At 43.2% G+C, this 14527-nt stretch overlaps 1 protein-coding gene and 1 pseudogene across 2 annotated transcripts in view; one reads left to right on the plus strand and one right to left on the minus strand.

Moving 5' to 3' along the window:
- Window positions 1-14527, minus strand: part of LOC126183507 (protein Wnt-16-like) — an 836736-nt gene that overhangs the window by 166929 nt on the left and 655280 nt on the right. The window lies entirely within an intron of this gene.
- Window positions 7003-7120, plus strand: LOC126185443 (5S ribosomal RNA; annotated as a pseudogene).

A 14527-nucleotide genomic window follows, 5' to 3' on the forward strand; every position in this document is an offset into this window, starting at 1 on the left:
TCAATTACCGAAGCATGTCCGTAACATCTCGATCTACTTCTACTTCATACTCCGCTAGCCTACTAATGGTTTGTCCCGGAGGGTACTTTCGATGCCATTATGTGATCCTTCCAGACCCGTTCCACTTAAACAGTAAATGAGACACACATTGTCTCTCCTGTAACGTCTACCAGTGGAGTGGTTTAGCATCTCCGTAACGTTCACTCGCCAGCTAAACGATCGCGTGACGAAACGCGCCGCTGTTCGTTGGATCTTCTCTGTCTCCTCTATCAGCCCTACTTGATAGGGATCCCAGACAGATGAACAATACTCAAGAACTCATGCGTGTTGTTCGAACCAACCAGTAAGAAGTCTAGCAGCCCGTCTCTCAATTTCTTGAATTTATTCTTTTAATCCGACCTGGTACGGATCCCAAACACTCGAGCGGTACTCAACAATAGGTCTCCCAAGAGTCCTATAAGCGGTCTCCTTTACAGATGAACCACACTTTCCTAGAATTCTCCCAATAAATCGAAGTCGGCCATTCACCTTCCATACCGTACTCCTCAAATGCTTTCCAACGTTACAACAAGATATTTAAATGACGTGACTGTGTCAAGCAGGACGCTACTAACGCTGTATCCGAACATTACGGGTTTGTTTTTTCTACTCATCTGCATTAACTTAAATTTTTATACATTTTGAGCTATCTGCCATTCATCACACCAACTAGAAATTTTGTCTAAGTCATCTAGTATTTTCCTAGAGTCACTCAGCTTCGACGCCTTACGTACACCACAGCGTCATCAGCAAACAACCGCAGATTGCTGCCCACCCTGTCCGCCGAGTAATTTATGTATATAGAGAATAATGGCAGTCCTATCAATCTTCCCTTCTGACGATAAGCTTGTCTCTGATGAAAACCCGCCGTCGAAGACAACATACTGGGTCCTATAACTTAAAGAAGTCTTCGAGCCACTCACATGTCTGTGAACCTATTCCATATGCTCGTACCTCATTTAACAGCCCGCAGTGGCCCACCGTGTAAAACGCTTTTTGGAAATCTAGAAATACGGAATTTTCCTGTTTCTCTTCGTTCACAGCTCGCAATATATCATGTGAGAAACGGGCAAGCTGAGTTTCTCACGATCGATGCTTTCTAAAACCATTCTGGTTCTTGGACATAAGCTTCTCGATCTCAAGAAAATTTATTGTATCCGAACTGAGAATGTGTTCAAGGATTCTGTAGTAATCCGATGTTAGAGATATTGCTCTGTAATTTCGCGGATCTATTATTTTGCCCTTCTTGTATACAGGAGCCATCTGCGCTTTTTTCAGTCGCTTGGGACTCTGCGCTAGGTGAGAGATTCCCAATAAATGCAAGCTAGGCAACGGGTTAATGCTGTAGAGTACTCTTTGAAAAACCGAACAGGGATTCCATCCGGACCTGGTGACTTATTTATTTTCAATTCTTTCATTTGTTTCTTTACGCCAGGGATGCTTATTACTATGTCGCCCATACGGGTGTCTCTTTGACGTTCAAACGGCGTTATGTTTGTACGATTTTCCTGCGTGAACGATTTCATGAACGTGAAATTTTAAACTTCGACTTTCGTTTTGCTACCTTGAACTCTCACACCAGACTGATCAACAAGTAACAGGAGGCCTCGACCCACTTTCCCATTTTATATAGGACCAGTATTTTGTCGGGTTCTCTGCCAGATCTTTTGCTACGGTATGACGGTGGTAGCTGTTGTATGCTCCGCGCACAGATCTTTTCATAGCCACGAATCTCTACTAACCTTGGCTTGTCGTCATTTGCACGTTCTCTTTTGAACCGAGAGTGCAACAACCTCTGCTTCCTCAGCATTTCTCGGATTTCGTTACTAAACCATCGTGGGTCTTTCCCGTCCTTAATCCACTTACTAGGCACACAACTCTCCAAAACACAGTTTACAATCTGTTTAAAATTTGCCCATAATTCTTCTACGTCCATCCTACTGGAACTAAGTGACGTCAATTCACTATCTAAGTGAGATGCTAACTGCTTTTCTGCTCTTCTAGCAGAAACACTATCCTAGCCTTCTTAATTGTTTTATTAACTTTCGTAACCGTAGTTGCTATAATGACACCATGATCGCTAATACTCGTTTTTATACTGAAGTTGTTGATAAGGTACGGCCTATTTGTAGCTACAAAGATATTTCCAACGAATTTGGGCTGCCGAACAAGCTGCTCAAGACAGTTTCCAGAAAACGTGTTCAAAAGTACTTCGCAAGACTGTCTGTACCTCTGCAATGAATCCATAGATATCCCATCCTATACTCGGTACGTTAAAGTCGCCTGCAACTAGTATTGCGTTATCTGGGTATTTACGCGCCACTGACCGTAAACTTTCTTTGAGTGATTGTAGAGCTGTCACAGTGGAATCGAGTGGCCTGTTAAAACATCCAACAATTATCATGGTTTCAAATGGTTCAAATGGCTCTGAGCACTATGGGACTTAACAGCTATGGTCATCAGTCCCCTAGAACTTAGAACTACTTAAACCTAACTAACCTAAGGACATCACACAACACCCAGTCATCACGAGGCAGAGAAAATCCCTGACCCCGCCGGGAATCGAACCCGGGAACCCGGGCGCGGAAAGCGAGAGCGCTACCACACGACCACGAGCTGCGGACTATCATGGTTTCACCAAGACCTGTTATCACGACCAGGTAATTTCACTGTCAGAGTCAACTCGACCTCAGTAGGGAGAATATTTTTGTCAACTGCAATGAACACTTCCCCTCCTCTGGCCTCTAATCTGTCTTTCTGATGTGCGTTATATGACGCGCTAAATATCTCAGAGCTTTCCACTTCTGGTTTCAGGCAGCTCTCGCTCCCGAAAATAATTGGAACGCGAGAACTTTTTTCGAGGGCAGGAAATTCGAGAACTTAGTTATGAATAAAGCACATGCACGTTTACATGCTTACAGTCAACATTCTGGCGATTACACCGGTTAATAATGTACCAGCGTTTCACATTTCCAACGGCTTACTTGCTCTTACATTAATCTGTGATCTTGCAATATTTACCACTTAAATATTTTACCTACACAAATGTATACCAAAAATGGTTCAAATGGCTCTACGCACTATGGGACTTAACATCTGAGGTCATCAGTCCCTGAGACTTAGAACTACTTAAACCTAACAAACCTAAGGACATCACACACGTCCATGCCAGAGGCAGGATTCGAACCTGCTACCGAAGCAGCAGCGTGGCTCCGGACTGAAGCGCCTAGAACCGCTCGGGCACAGCAGCCGGCAAATGTATTCCCGAAATTCCGTTATTGTACATTACTTGTTGTTGGTGTGGCGATTTTTTCCCGTCAGTGTATTTTCTAGCTGCCTATTTTCCATTTCCACAATCGATTTCAGCCCCCATGTAAACGCACAACTGTTTCTGTAGCTTATTGGGTTTGTCAGGTTATCTATTGTTTCCCATAATATTCGGCTAAAGTAGACGGAGTGATTTATTGTGCAGTGAAGGAGAAGTAGGAGTAGTAGACTAAGCATGAAGCTGTCTAACTGTAATATTTAAATTAAGAGAAATAGCGATCTCGCTGACTAAATCAGAATCTGGAACAGCTGTTTTCCAGACGTCGTGTTTTGGCTGGTCTAGCAAATTCACTTTAGGCATTAACATGTAACACGACAGCGTAAAACCGTCTCCGAAATTTGGTTTTCGTCTTTCGGAAGATGTTTCGCATGTAAACATACTGAATGTGTAGTCATCGGTGGAAGGGCATCCAGTTGTAAACAACGGATGCTGCTTTTGTCCGCACAGTATTGAACTCTGAATCTAGATTCGAAGATGGAATGACACTATGCCAAGTGGATTAGTGAGGAATTCAGAACCCTTCTAGATATGTTCCAGATAATATTACCTGTTTAATGAGATTTAAATGAAATTATGCAAACTTCACTTATTAGGATGGCTACATGAATAAGTATTTGAAGAAAATAACGTTCGCCATCATACTCATAAAATACAGTTCTTGCCTCTCGGTTTCCCTCGAGATGCTATGGCGTTAGCTCTATCTAAATTAATATTCAGTTAAAGTCATCGTGATCAAAAAGAAGCGAATAACGGCTGCTTTTACATAATTGTGTTTTTTTTTACTAGTTACATCTTAACTTCTGAGCACCATATCCTTAAGATGTTTAAAAGATTATTGTATTTTGTCAAATACGTTTCGAAAAAGAGACTGAAACTTCAACTTCAATTAATACGGCAAAATCTTCATAAAGAACAAATACCTGTCTCGCGTGAAGTGACTGATATGTAATTTTGAATGTACGAGTATATTTCTGGATGTAATGAATCATACATGATAACATTTTTCTGAAGGAGAATGTCATCCTCAACCCGCTTGGACACTTAAAAAAGTGACTTGTGTCAATCACTGCGAGAAGTCGTCGGGTTTATATGAGACTGCACGACATCAAATGTCAGTGTGTCAATAGAACTTCAAACGAGACATAAAAGAAATAAGGTGCATTGCTGGTTGGTTCTCGGCAGTAAAGGTGGCTTTCAAGGTCATTATTCCCTACCATTAAACCACCTTATGTTGCCCTACGTTATTATCTACAATAACAAAGAAATATCATATTGTTCTTCGAAAATATGTGAATCTCAAAGACCTTCAAAGTGCAGCCGTATAGTATATTTTGCCATCCAAAAACCTTAGTTTCATCCCTACGTTAGCACCAGTGAAGATCACGACGTTAAGGCCTCCGTGGAAGCAAGTACCCCAGTACTAATGATAAGTAGGTTTATTATCGTTGCTTCGATAGAAGCTGCTAGTTACAAACAACAAAACAAAAAAAGAAAAACTGAGAGATAGAGATAAAGTGGACAGTTTCCTTTTCGAATTACAATGAGACGCAGTTTGCTATGAAGAACAAAACTGAGCTAGAGTGGTGATAAATGTAACGAAGAATACAGCTACATAAACAGCCTGCGTACCAACGCTGCATAGCAAAACTGTAATTGTACAAGTAAAAGGACTTCCTTATTGTGTGCTGTCACCATAAATTCCTAGACAATGCGTACTGCAGTTGAATATGGAAATACAGAAGTTTAAATATAGTTGACACATGATTTGTCGTAGGAAGCAGACGACCATGGTTATAATACAGTACTGTATTGGAGCTGAATAGATCGCTTCCAAAAAAGTCATACAGCCAGTGAAAAATTACTTTATTACTCAAACTTCTCACTTGACGCCTTTACGATTTATTTCCATTAACAGAAATCTATTACTTCAGCGCAATGCTTGGATTTATATGTCAAGCGAACCTCACTTTTTACTTATAAACGTGTTAAGATCAAGCGCAGTCTCCTGCCCAGAGTCAGTAGGAGGCTTACCGTAACACGGATCTTGAGGATCACGAGAAAATCATCGTTGATGTTGTGTGAAAACACCTGTGAGCCTGAGGAGCTTAGTCTTCTATGAGAATCGCAGGATTTTTCTGTTCCGTGTACAGTGAAATTTGTGTGCCCACTGGCAGGAAAGCCGGTGACAATAGTAAACATGACATCTTTGTATTAATTCACAACATGCAGCGATAATTTGCAGTTGCCAACAGGAGTACAGGAAGTTTCTACATCTGCTCCTACTTCTACTACTTCTACAGGGTGTTTCAGAAGTGATAGTTAATAATTCACACATGGAATGTACAGGTCAAAAGTAGGAACCACAAAAAATCAACCGTGGTCGAGATACAACACATTTTCTCTTGTGGTTGACCAGTGTCTAGGAACACATGGCATCTCTAAACGTGAAAGTACGTAGGTGTTCGAAATGTTGTCCATGCGTCTAAATGCAACATTGAACTTGTCTCTGAAATGAGTTGCGAATCCTCTTAGGCAGTCCTGGGGAATTCTGTAAATGCTGGAAGGTTGCATCAATACGCAAGCGCCATTCCTTAACAGAGCTGGCCTCCGTAGCGTAGACCAGGCATTTGAGACGACCCCACACATAGAAATCCATGGGATTTAAATCCGAAAACCTTGGAGACCATGGCACACGTCCTCCTCTACCTATCCAATGTTGGCCATACGTCCGAGTCGGCGCACTCGTAAATAAAAATATGCTGGAGCATCGTCATGTATGAACCACATGTTCAGGCGTTGGTTCAGAGGGACATCTGGATGTATAGGCCGCAGAAACCGCATGTACGCTGTCCAGTTAGTCCCTGTGGTAGGAAGTATGGTCCAATTATGCGGTCTTCGAGCAGTCCTGCCCAAACGTTCAACGAATAAGGCTGCTGATGTCGTGATACATGTGTTGCATTAAGACTGACATCGGCCCAAATGTGACAGTTATGGTTGTTCAAAATACCGCAACGGGTAAATCCTGCTTCATCCGTGGACAGAATACTGCTTACAAACAGGGGATTCAGGGTACAATGTTGCTGCATCCATTGGCAGAAATTCTCTCTAAGAGGGAAATTTGCATTGTTGAGGGCTTGCACTCTCTGGAGATGATATGGATAGACGTAAAATCCGCCACACAGTGCTATGACTCAGGACAAGCTCTTGATTAGCAGTCCTTCTTGTTGAAGTACTCGGCGTTCGTGTACAATGCGTAACACTCTTTCCTCAGCATCGGGTTTTATGGATTTTGGTCGAACTTCTCGTACATGGTGTGCGAAACTCTCGGTTCCTCTGAGGCGCTGATGTAACCGGCTAAATGTACGCCTGTCGGGCTGCCTGCAGAGGGGAAAAGCTTCTTCATACAATCGTGCAGCCTCAAGGACACTGCCATTCGCCATGCCATACATGAAGTGCATGTCAGCGTACTCTTCTGTCCATGGTGCCTTCACATTCGTAACTAACACTGAGGCCTGTACGGCACAGTGCAATCTGTTAACATTCCTATTGAATGTTATTGGTTAAATGCATCTATTCTTTCAACCGTCCTAACAATTAAAATTTCGATGAATTTGTTCTTCTTATATCCAGACAGGGCCAACGGTTTTGCCACAGTGGTAACACCGGTTCCCGTCAGATCACCGAAGTTAAGCGCTGTTGGGCTGGGCTAGAACTTGGATGGGTGACCGTCCGGTCTGCCGAGCGCTGTTGGCAAGCGAGGAGCACTCAGGCTTTGTGAGGAAAACTGAGGAGCTACTTGGTTGAGGAGTAGCAGCTCCGGTTTCGTAAACTGACGTACGGCTGGGAGAGGGTGCTGACCACATGCCCCGCCATGTCCGCATCGAATGACGCCTGTGGGTTGAGGATGACACGGCGGCCGGTCTCTGCCGTCAGGCCTTGATGGCCTGTTCGGGCGGAGTTTAGTTAACTTTAATTTAGTTTACATCCAAAAAGACTCTGACTTTACCAGTGACGCTCCATGTGCGACTGCAAGCTTTCACAGTGGAGTCAGTTCATGATGCATGAACCTTAAAACGAGCTTTCTTATGACAAAGTGAGCTATAATTTTGAAAATGAGCTGGATCTTTGTCGTCGGAATTCTGTTACTATTGCTTTTGCTATTTTCCGTCTGCAGGCACGATTCCTAATCTTCATTAATCATTCTTAAGCCTTGCTGTACTACGTACCAGTACATCGAGACGCATAGCGCTAACGGATGTTATTCTGAATGAAACAGGCGGAGTTCTTTCGCAGTACCTGAAAGACACTCCACTAGAAAAGACTTACATCTCATAGATGACGTCACAGAAACCAGCGGTTCAGTGATTATGTCAGGTGGCTTCAAATATGGAGGCGGCGTTACCATAAATAAAAAATGAGACTGCATTCTGAACCGAAGTGTCTGCCGTGTATTTGTAACTGTCTGTACAGGAATGCCACATGCATACACTCCGTGGCAATAGCTAAAACAGATAAGCAGGAAATCTCCGTAGATTTTCCGTACTATCTCTGCTCCCTTCAATAAATCCATGCTATAGCTTTCGAAGGCTCTATGAGATAGTGCACGGTTTAAACGTTACCTGTACGTAGGATGATGCTACTGAAGCTATAATGCTCTGTAAAACTCAAGGACGAGCTAGATAAAGTGACATAACATAGTAAAATACTGGGTGGAAATGAATGCAAATGCGGGAGCATGTTGCCAGTGGTCTCCCAGTCATGCATAAAAAGTTGGATGGTAGACGGATTGAGGCCAGCGTGACTATAGCACCAAATTGGTCTGGCTTCACAACAGGAGACAGTTGAAGGAACGGGAAAATACAGCGTGTCTCAGTTAGTGAGCAGATGTGATGCATTGTGGTTGTGTTCCTCATTGTAGCATGGCCCGGAGACAGTATTTGAAAGACTTAACACGGGGAAGAATCATTGGAAAAGTGGAAGAAGGAGGAAGTGTGGCGAGGTTAGCCAAGGAGCTTAGTATAGCTCACAGTACTGTTTCCGTGCATGGGAAGCCTTCCGATCCACAAACACTGCTGCCCAAAAGAGGTGAGATGAATAACCAGAGTCAACTACAGCAACAGATGCCATCTACATTGTGCTACAGGCAAGAATGGAACCACATCAAACTGCGGGTGCAATTGCAACTACATTCAACAGGGCTATAAGGCACGCAATCTCACTCTCTACAGTGGCACAAAGACTACATGGGGGTGGTCACTTTTCCCGACGACCAGTACGTCTGGTTCTGGTGACACCCGCACATCGGCGGCGCAGTATGCGGCGGTGCCAAGAGCTTAGGGAGTGTACCAACGAATAGTGGGATCAAATGGTTCAAATGTTTCGGTGCACTTTGGGACTTAATGACAACGTGACGCTCAGATTGCGTGTTTTGTACATGCAAGGTTCTGTGGTTGGACAAAAATATCGAAACACCGCGAGAAAGACATGCTTCAACATAAATGCTGGTACTAGCCAAACTTGGGTAATGTCTTCAACACGCTGCAAGTGTCAGTCGTTTTCCGAACAGTGTTCTGATTAGTTGTGAGTGAATTATGTCGGATCTAAGTGAATTCGAACGTTGGAAAATTGTTGGTGCTATAATGATGGGTGCCTCCTTCAGCAACGTAGCCGTAGAGTTTGGTGTTTCAAGAGACATCGAATGGAAGATTTATACTGGGTATAGGGAAAAAAGACGAAAAACAACAGGGTGACAGCTGTAAAAGTCACTGCAGAGCTGCATGTCGCACTATTGAACCCTGACAGCACGAAATCAAACCGAAGGGAGGTTCATATGCAGGAAATTACAGGGAGAGCTGATATTTCAAAACCACTCATTAGTGGTGCTAACGCCCGTAATATGAAAACTTGGTGATGAAGCCATAAAACCTGGACTATTGATCTACATCTACATCAACATCTACATGGTTACACTGCAGTTCACACTTAAATGACTGGAAGAGGGTTCATTGAACCATTTTCATACTACTTCTCTACCATTCCACTCTCGAATGGCGCGTGGGAAAATGGAAGACCTAAATCTGTCCGTTCGAGCCTGATTTCTCTTATTTTATTATGATGTTCATTGCTCCCTACGTAGGCGGGTGTCAACAAAATATTTTCGCATTCGGAAGAGAAAGTTGGTGATTGAAATTTCGTAAATAGATCTCGCCGCAAAGAAAACCGCGTTTGTTTCAGTGACTGCCACCCCAACTCGCATATGATATCAGTGACACTCTCACCCCCATTGCGCGATAACACGAAACGAGCTGCCCTCCTTTGCACGTTTTCGATGTCCTTCGTCAGTCCTACCTGGTAAGGATCCCACACCGCGCAGCAGTATTCCAGCAGAGGAGGACAAGTGTAATGTAGGCTGTCTCTTGAGTGGATTTGTCGCATCTTCTAAGTGTTCTGCCAACAAAGCGCAGTCTTTGTTTCGCCTTCCCCACGATATTATCTTGCGATCTTTCCAATTTAAGTTGCTCGTAATTGTAATTCCTAGGTATTTAGTCGAATTGACAGCCGTTAGATGTGTGCGGTTTATCGTATACCCAAAACCTATCGGATTTATTTTAGTAACCATGTAGATGACCTCGCACTTTTCTTTGTTTAGTGCCAATTGCCACTTTTCCCACTTTTCACACCATGCAGAAATTCTCTCATTTTGTAATTGGAATTGATGGTATGATGATTTTACTAGACGGTAAATTTCAGCGTCATCCCGCAAACAATCTAAGGGGGCTGCTCAGATTATCACCTAGATCATTTATTTACATCAGGAACAGTAGAGGGCCTATGACTCTACCTTGCGGAACGCCGGATATCACTTCTGTTCTACTCGATGATTCACCGTCTATCACTACGAACGGTGACCTCTCTGAGAGGAAATCACGAATCCAGTTACATAACTGAGACGATACTCCATATGCAATGGAAGAAAGTCATTTGGTCAGATGAGTCTTGTTTCACACTGTTTCCAACTTCTGGCCTAGTTTACGTCCAAAGAATGAAACACGTTAAGAGTTCGTGATAATTCTGGCTGCCGTACCGTGGTAATCAATGGGCCCATTGTTACTTTGCAAACTAGCATTACTGAAAAGGATTATGTGACCATTTTGGATGATCAGATCCATCCCATGGTACAAGTTTTGTTCTCCAATGGTGATGCTGTGTTCTAAGGCGATAGGAACTATGTTCATATAGTTCGCATCGTCCAGGAATTGATTTGTGGGCACGAGGATGAATTGTCGCATCTCCCCAGGCCACCACAGTCATCATATCTCAATATTATTGAGCTTTTGTAATCTGCTCCGGAGAAAAAGGTATGTGATCGATATCTACATCCATAACCGTTACCTGAATCCTCCGGGATTAAAGCTAGAAGATTCCCTTGAAAACCGCACAGGACCTGTATTTAACCATTCCGAGATAACTGGAATCTGTTTCGAGTGCCAACGGGATTCCTACACCGTATTAGGGATGATAATGTGTTGTGTTTTTGGTGATTCCATATTGTTGTCCAACCTTGATATTTATTTACTTCAGTTTTTATAATTTCTGACAATAACAGGAGGCAAAGCTTTAATTAAAAAAGACGTAAGCTTTAGTCCCACACCCGTAGATGAGGTTTCGCTAGTTGTGACAGAATATGGTACTAGGACTGCTTTGAGATAACCCGTGCGTGTGTCTGAATGCTGTGTTGGATGAGCATTACTCGTAAAGGACTGGTAATCAGATCCCAGTACCAGTGAGACAAAGTTATTACTAATGCACGAACTTCATTCTGGGAGCCTATGTAGTCGAGGTCGCCAACGTCACGGCTGTCCGCTAGTGTTCGACACGTTGCACCCGCTGTTTGACGTGGATCCCTTCTTGCCTGTTGCGAAGTGTAGCGGTCATCTGTTGCTGTAGTCGACCGTGATTGACCACCTCCTCACCTTCGGGCATCAGTGCATGTGGTTCCAATCGCTCACTATATACGTAAAACAATTCTGTGAGCAATGCCAAACTCCTGGGCTAGACTCGTCACACTTCGTCCTTATTCCGGTTTCCCTATGACTTTTCTCCGTGTGAAATCGTACAAAAGTTGTCTCTGGGCCATGTTGTAATGAAGGACACCACTACAGTGCACTGTAACTGCGTGCTGGCTGACACACACTGTCTTCTCCTGTTTCTTCAAGTGCCTTTTGTTGCGGCGCCAGCTCCATTCGATGCTATAGTCATGTTTATCTTACGCCATGTAACGATGTAATGTCCAGATTTCTGTGCGAGATTGAGAGACCTCTGGCAACTTGCTCCCGCACTTCCATTTATTTCCCCAAGGTTGTTAATATGTTATGTTAATTCATCTATGTCGTCCTAAATTTTGCAGAGATGCTTATTATGTCTCGATCGTAGTTAGGTTTCTATAACATAACTAAAATAAAAGAAACTTCATTAGATTGCTACCAACAACATGAAATCCACGATACTAAAAACTCTGTCTCCATCTTAATTATAGTAGTCATTAGTCGGATAGGTAAACTGAACTAACGAATGTCGTATGGACATCAATGCGTTGACGATCTGTAAAGCAGGGTTGGATCTATATTTCAATTTTTATTTATTCTTGTAAACATGTATGATTTATTATGGTACGGAGACTGGTTCTCAGCTTACCTATTAAATATTTATGAAGATTCCGGGCAGCCTAACAAGCAGGGTTTAGTGAAAAATCACTAAGTTCTTTGTTTATGACAACAAGTTTCGCTGTTTAGTGCCATCAGCAAGTCATATGCGATGTCATTAAGGTAATGTCCCTTCCCATACGCTCTCTCTCTCTCTCTCTCTCTCTCTCTCTCTCTCACACACACACACACACACACACACACCAATAGACTTCTGGTCTGGGTGTTTCTTACCCTTAGCCTCACGCTTCCTGGTTTACTCTAAATATGACTGTTTGACTACTGATTTACACAGTGTAATACCGGTCTTATGTAGTGGTATTTTTGCTTAAATCATTTTCTTTCGCGTTTTTCAGAATTGATTTAACGCATTTCTTAGTCGTTACTTTCGTGGATATGCACGAATTTACACTTTTTTTGTTATCTTAGATAACGTATATTTTTGTGTTATATTCTTTGACGATGAAAGTCTGGTACATGGTTTAATTGTGCTACCTTGTCTGTGTGTGCGTACTTTGGCATTCAAATCATACGTGGCTATTGTGATTCAACCAAGTAGTCATCCAAAAAGTGGTAACGGATGCCACACGGATTCGCATTAGCGTGTTGAGGGGACGCAAAAAAAAACACTGCAGTCGTTGTCGTAATGCGGAAACGGAGCGATTTGTCTGACGTCCAAATGGACATGATCATTGGCTTTACGGCCAAAGGGGAAAGCATTGCCGAAGCGACTATGTTTGTAAACTGTTCGCATACCGCCGTGGTTGAAGTACACCGTGCGTGGCAAAATATCGCTATCCAAAATTGGCGCAGAGGCAACTGTGATGCACCACAGGCCGTAGACGACAAGGGTGAACGACGGCTGTGGAGACGTGTACGGACTAATAGAATTGCAACTGTTGAGCAACTAACCGCTCAGATGAACCAATGGTCTACCAATAGGGTCCCCTCAACGACCGTTCAGAGAACGTTGCTGCGTATGGGCCTCTGCAGCAGGCGTCTTGTTCATGGATCTATGCTGACTGCTGTTCACTGGCGATGAAGCCTGCAATTTGCATTACAATAACACAACATTACGTCCATATAGCGGCGACAGGTGACACTTGGAAGGGTCTAGGTCGGATGGGGAAGCGTTATGGTCAGGAGAATGCTTTCATGGCATTCCCTGGGTGATCAAATCAGTCTGGAAGACACAATGGATCAAAAGAAGTATCCTTGGGGCCATGTCTGCCCTTAAATGCTGTTTGTTTGTCCCCGGCACGATGGCATCTACCAGCAGGGTAGTGCAACGTGCCACACATCTTGCAGTGTACGCACGTGTTTCGAAGAGCACCAGGAATGAGTTGACCGGCGTCCCCTGGCCAACGAACTCCCCAGACTTACATTCAATCGAGAATCAGTGGAACACCTCGATCGGGCTGTTCGCGCCGCGGATCATCAACCGAGGTAAATAGTGCAGCTGGTCGCGGCACTGCAAATCCCTGTCGGTACCTTTGAGAACATCATTTACTCTCTACACTTTTCGCAGCGGCAGCGCTGCAAGAGGTATTTTTCACGCTTTTGACAGGTGGTCACATTAATGTGAGTGGACTTTATCGAAAAGTGCAAAAGTACATTGTAGCTCACTTGTAAGGAAAGTTTTCAGAAAGTTTTCATGAAGGTTAGATAAATGAAGCTCCTATTAGATAAGATATTAAGGCAGAGTAGACTTTTTTTTCTGTGTCATCAGTCTTCAGAGTGGTTTGATGCGACCCGTCAAGAATTCCTCTCCTGTGCCAACATCTTCATCTTAGAGTAGCACGTCCTCAATTATTTGTTGTATGCATTCTCATCTCTGTCTTCGCCAACAGTTTTAGCCTTGTACAGGTCCCCGTAGTACCACAGAGGTTTGTTCCCTGAAATTGTAATGCATGTCCGATCATCCTGTCCCTTCTTCTCGTCAGTGTCTTCGCCGATTCTGTGATGAACCATCTCATTCTTCATGTTATCAGTCCACCTAATTTTCAACATTCTGCTGTGCCATGTAAACACTTATCGTCTTGGTCAGTCAAATGACAGATAGGTCCCCAAAGGCAAGTTTTTGTACTTTGCGGTTAATTTGGGTTATTCAGGGATTACTTTCATTTATACTCACATACGCTTTCTTTGTTTTGTATGTATGATGTTTTGTAGTTTGCTTTCCCGTTGTGTACTGAAGTTCCATGACATGAGTGATGTCATTGTTGGAACAATATAAACCCATGCTTTTGGATAAACTGTCTGAGTATTAATTGTTCCTTTTACTTCCTGTCAAGACACATGGTCATCTATATTTCTTTGTGCTTTATAATATTTATACTACCGGTGTCGTATGATGGTCTCTCACTGAAACCTGCCTAATAATAAATGTTTTTATTTAACAGCAAAAAATGGCTCTAAGCACTATGGGACTTAACATCTGAGGTCATCAGTCCCCTAG

This window comes from Schistocerca cancellata, chromosome 4 (assembly GCF_023864275.1).
Source record: "Schistocerca cancellata isolate TAMUIC-IGC-003103 chromosome 4, iqSchCanc2.1, whole genome shotgun sequence".
NCBI classification, from domain to species: Eukaryota; Metazoa; Arthropoda; class Insecta; order Orthoptera; family Acrididae; genus Schistocerca; species Schistocerca cancellata.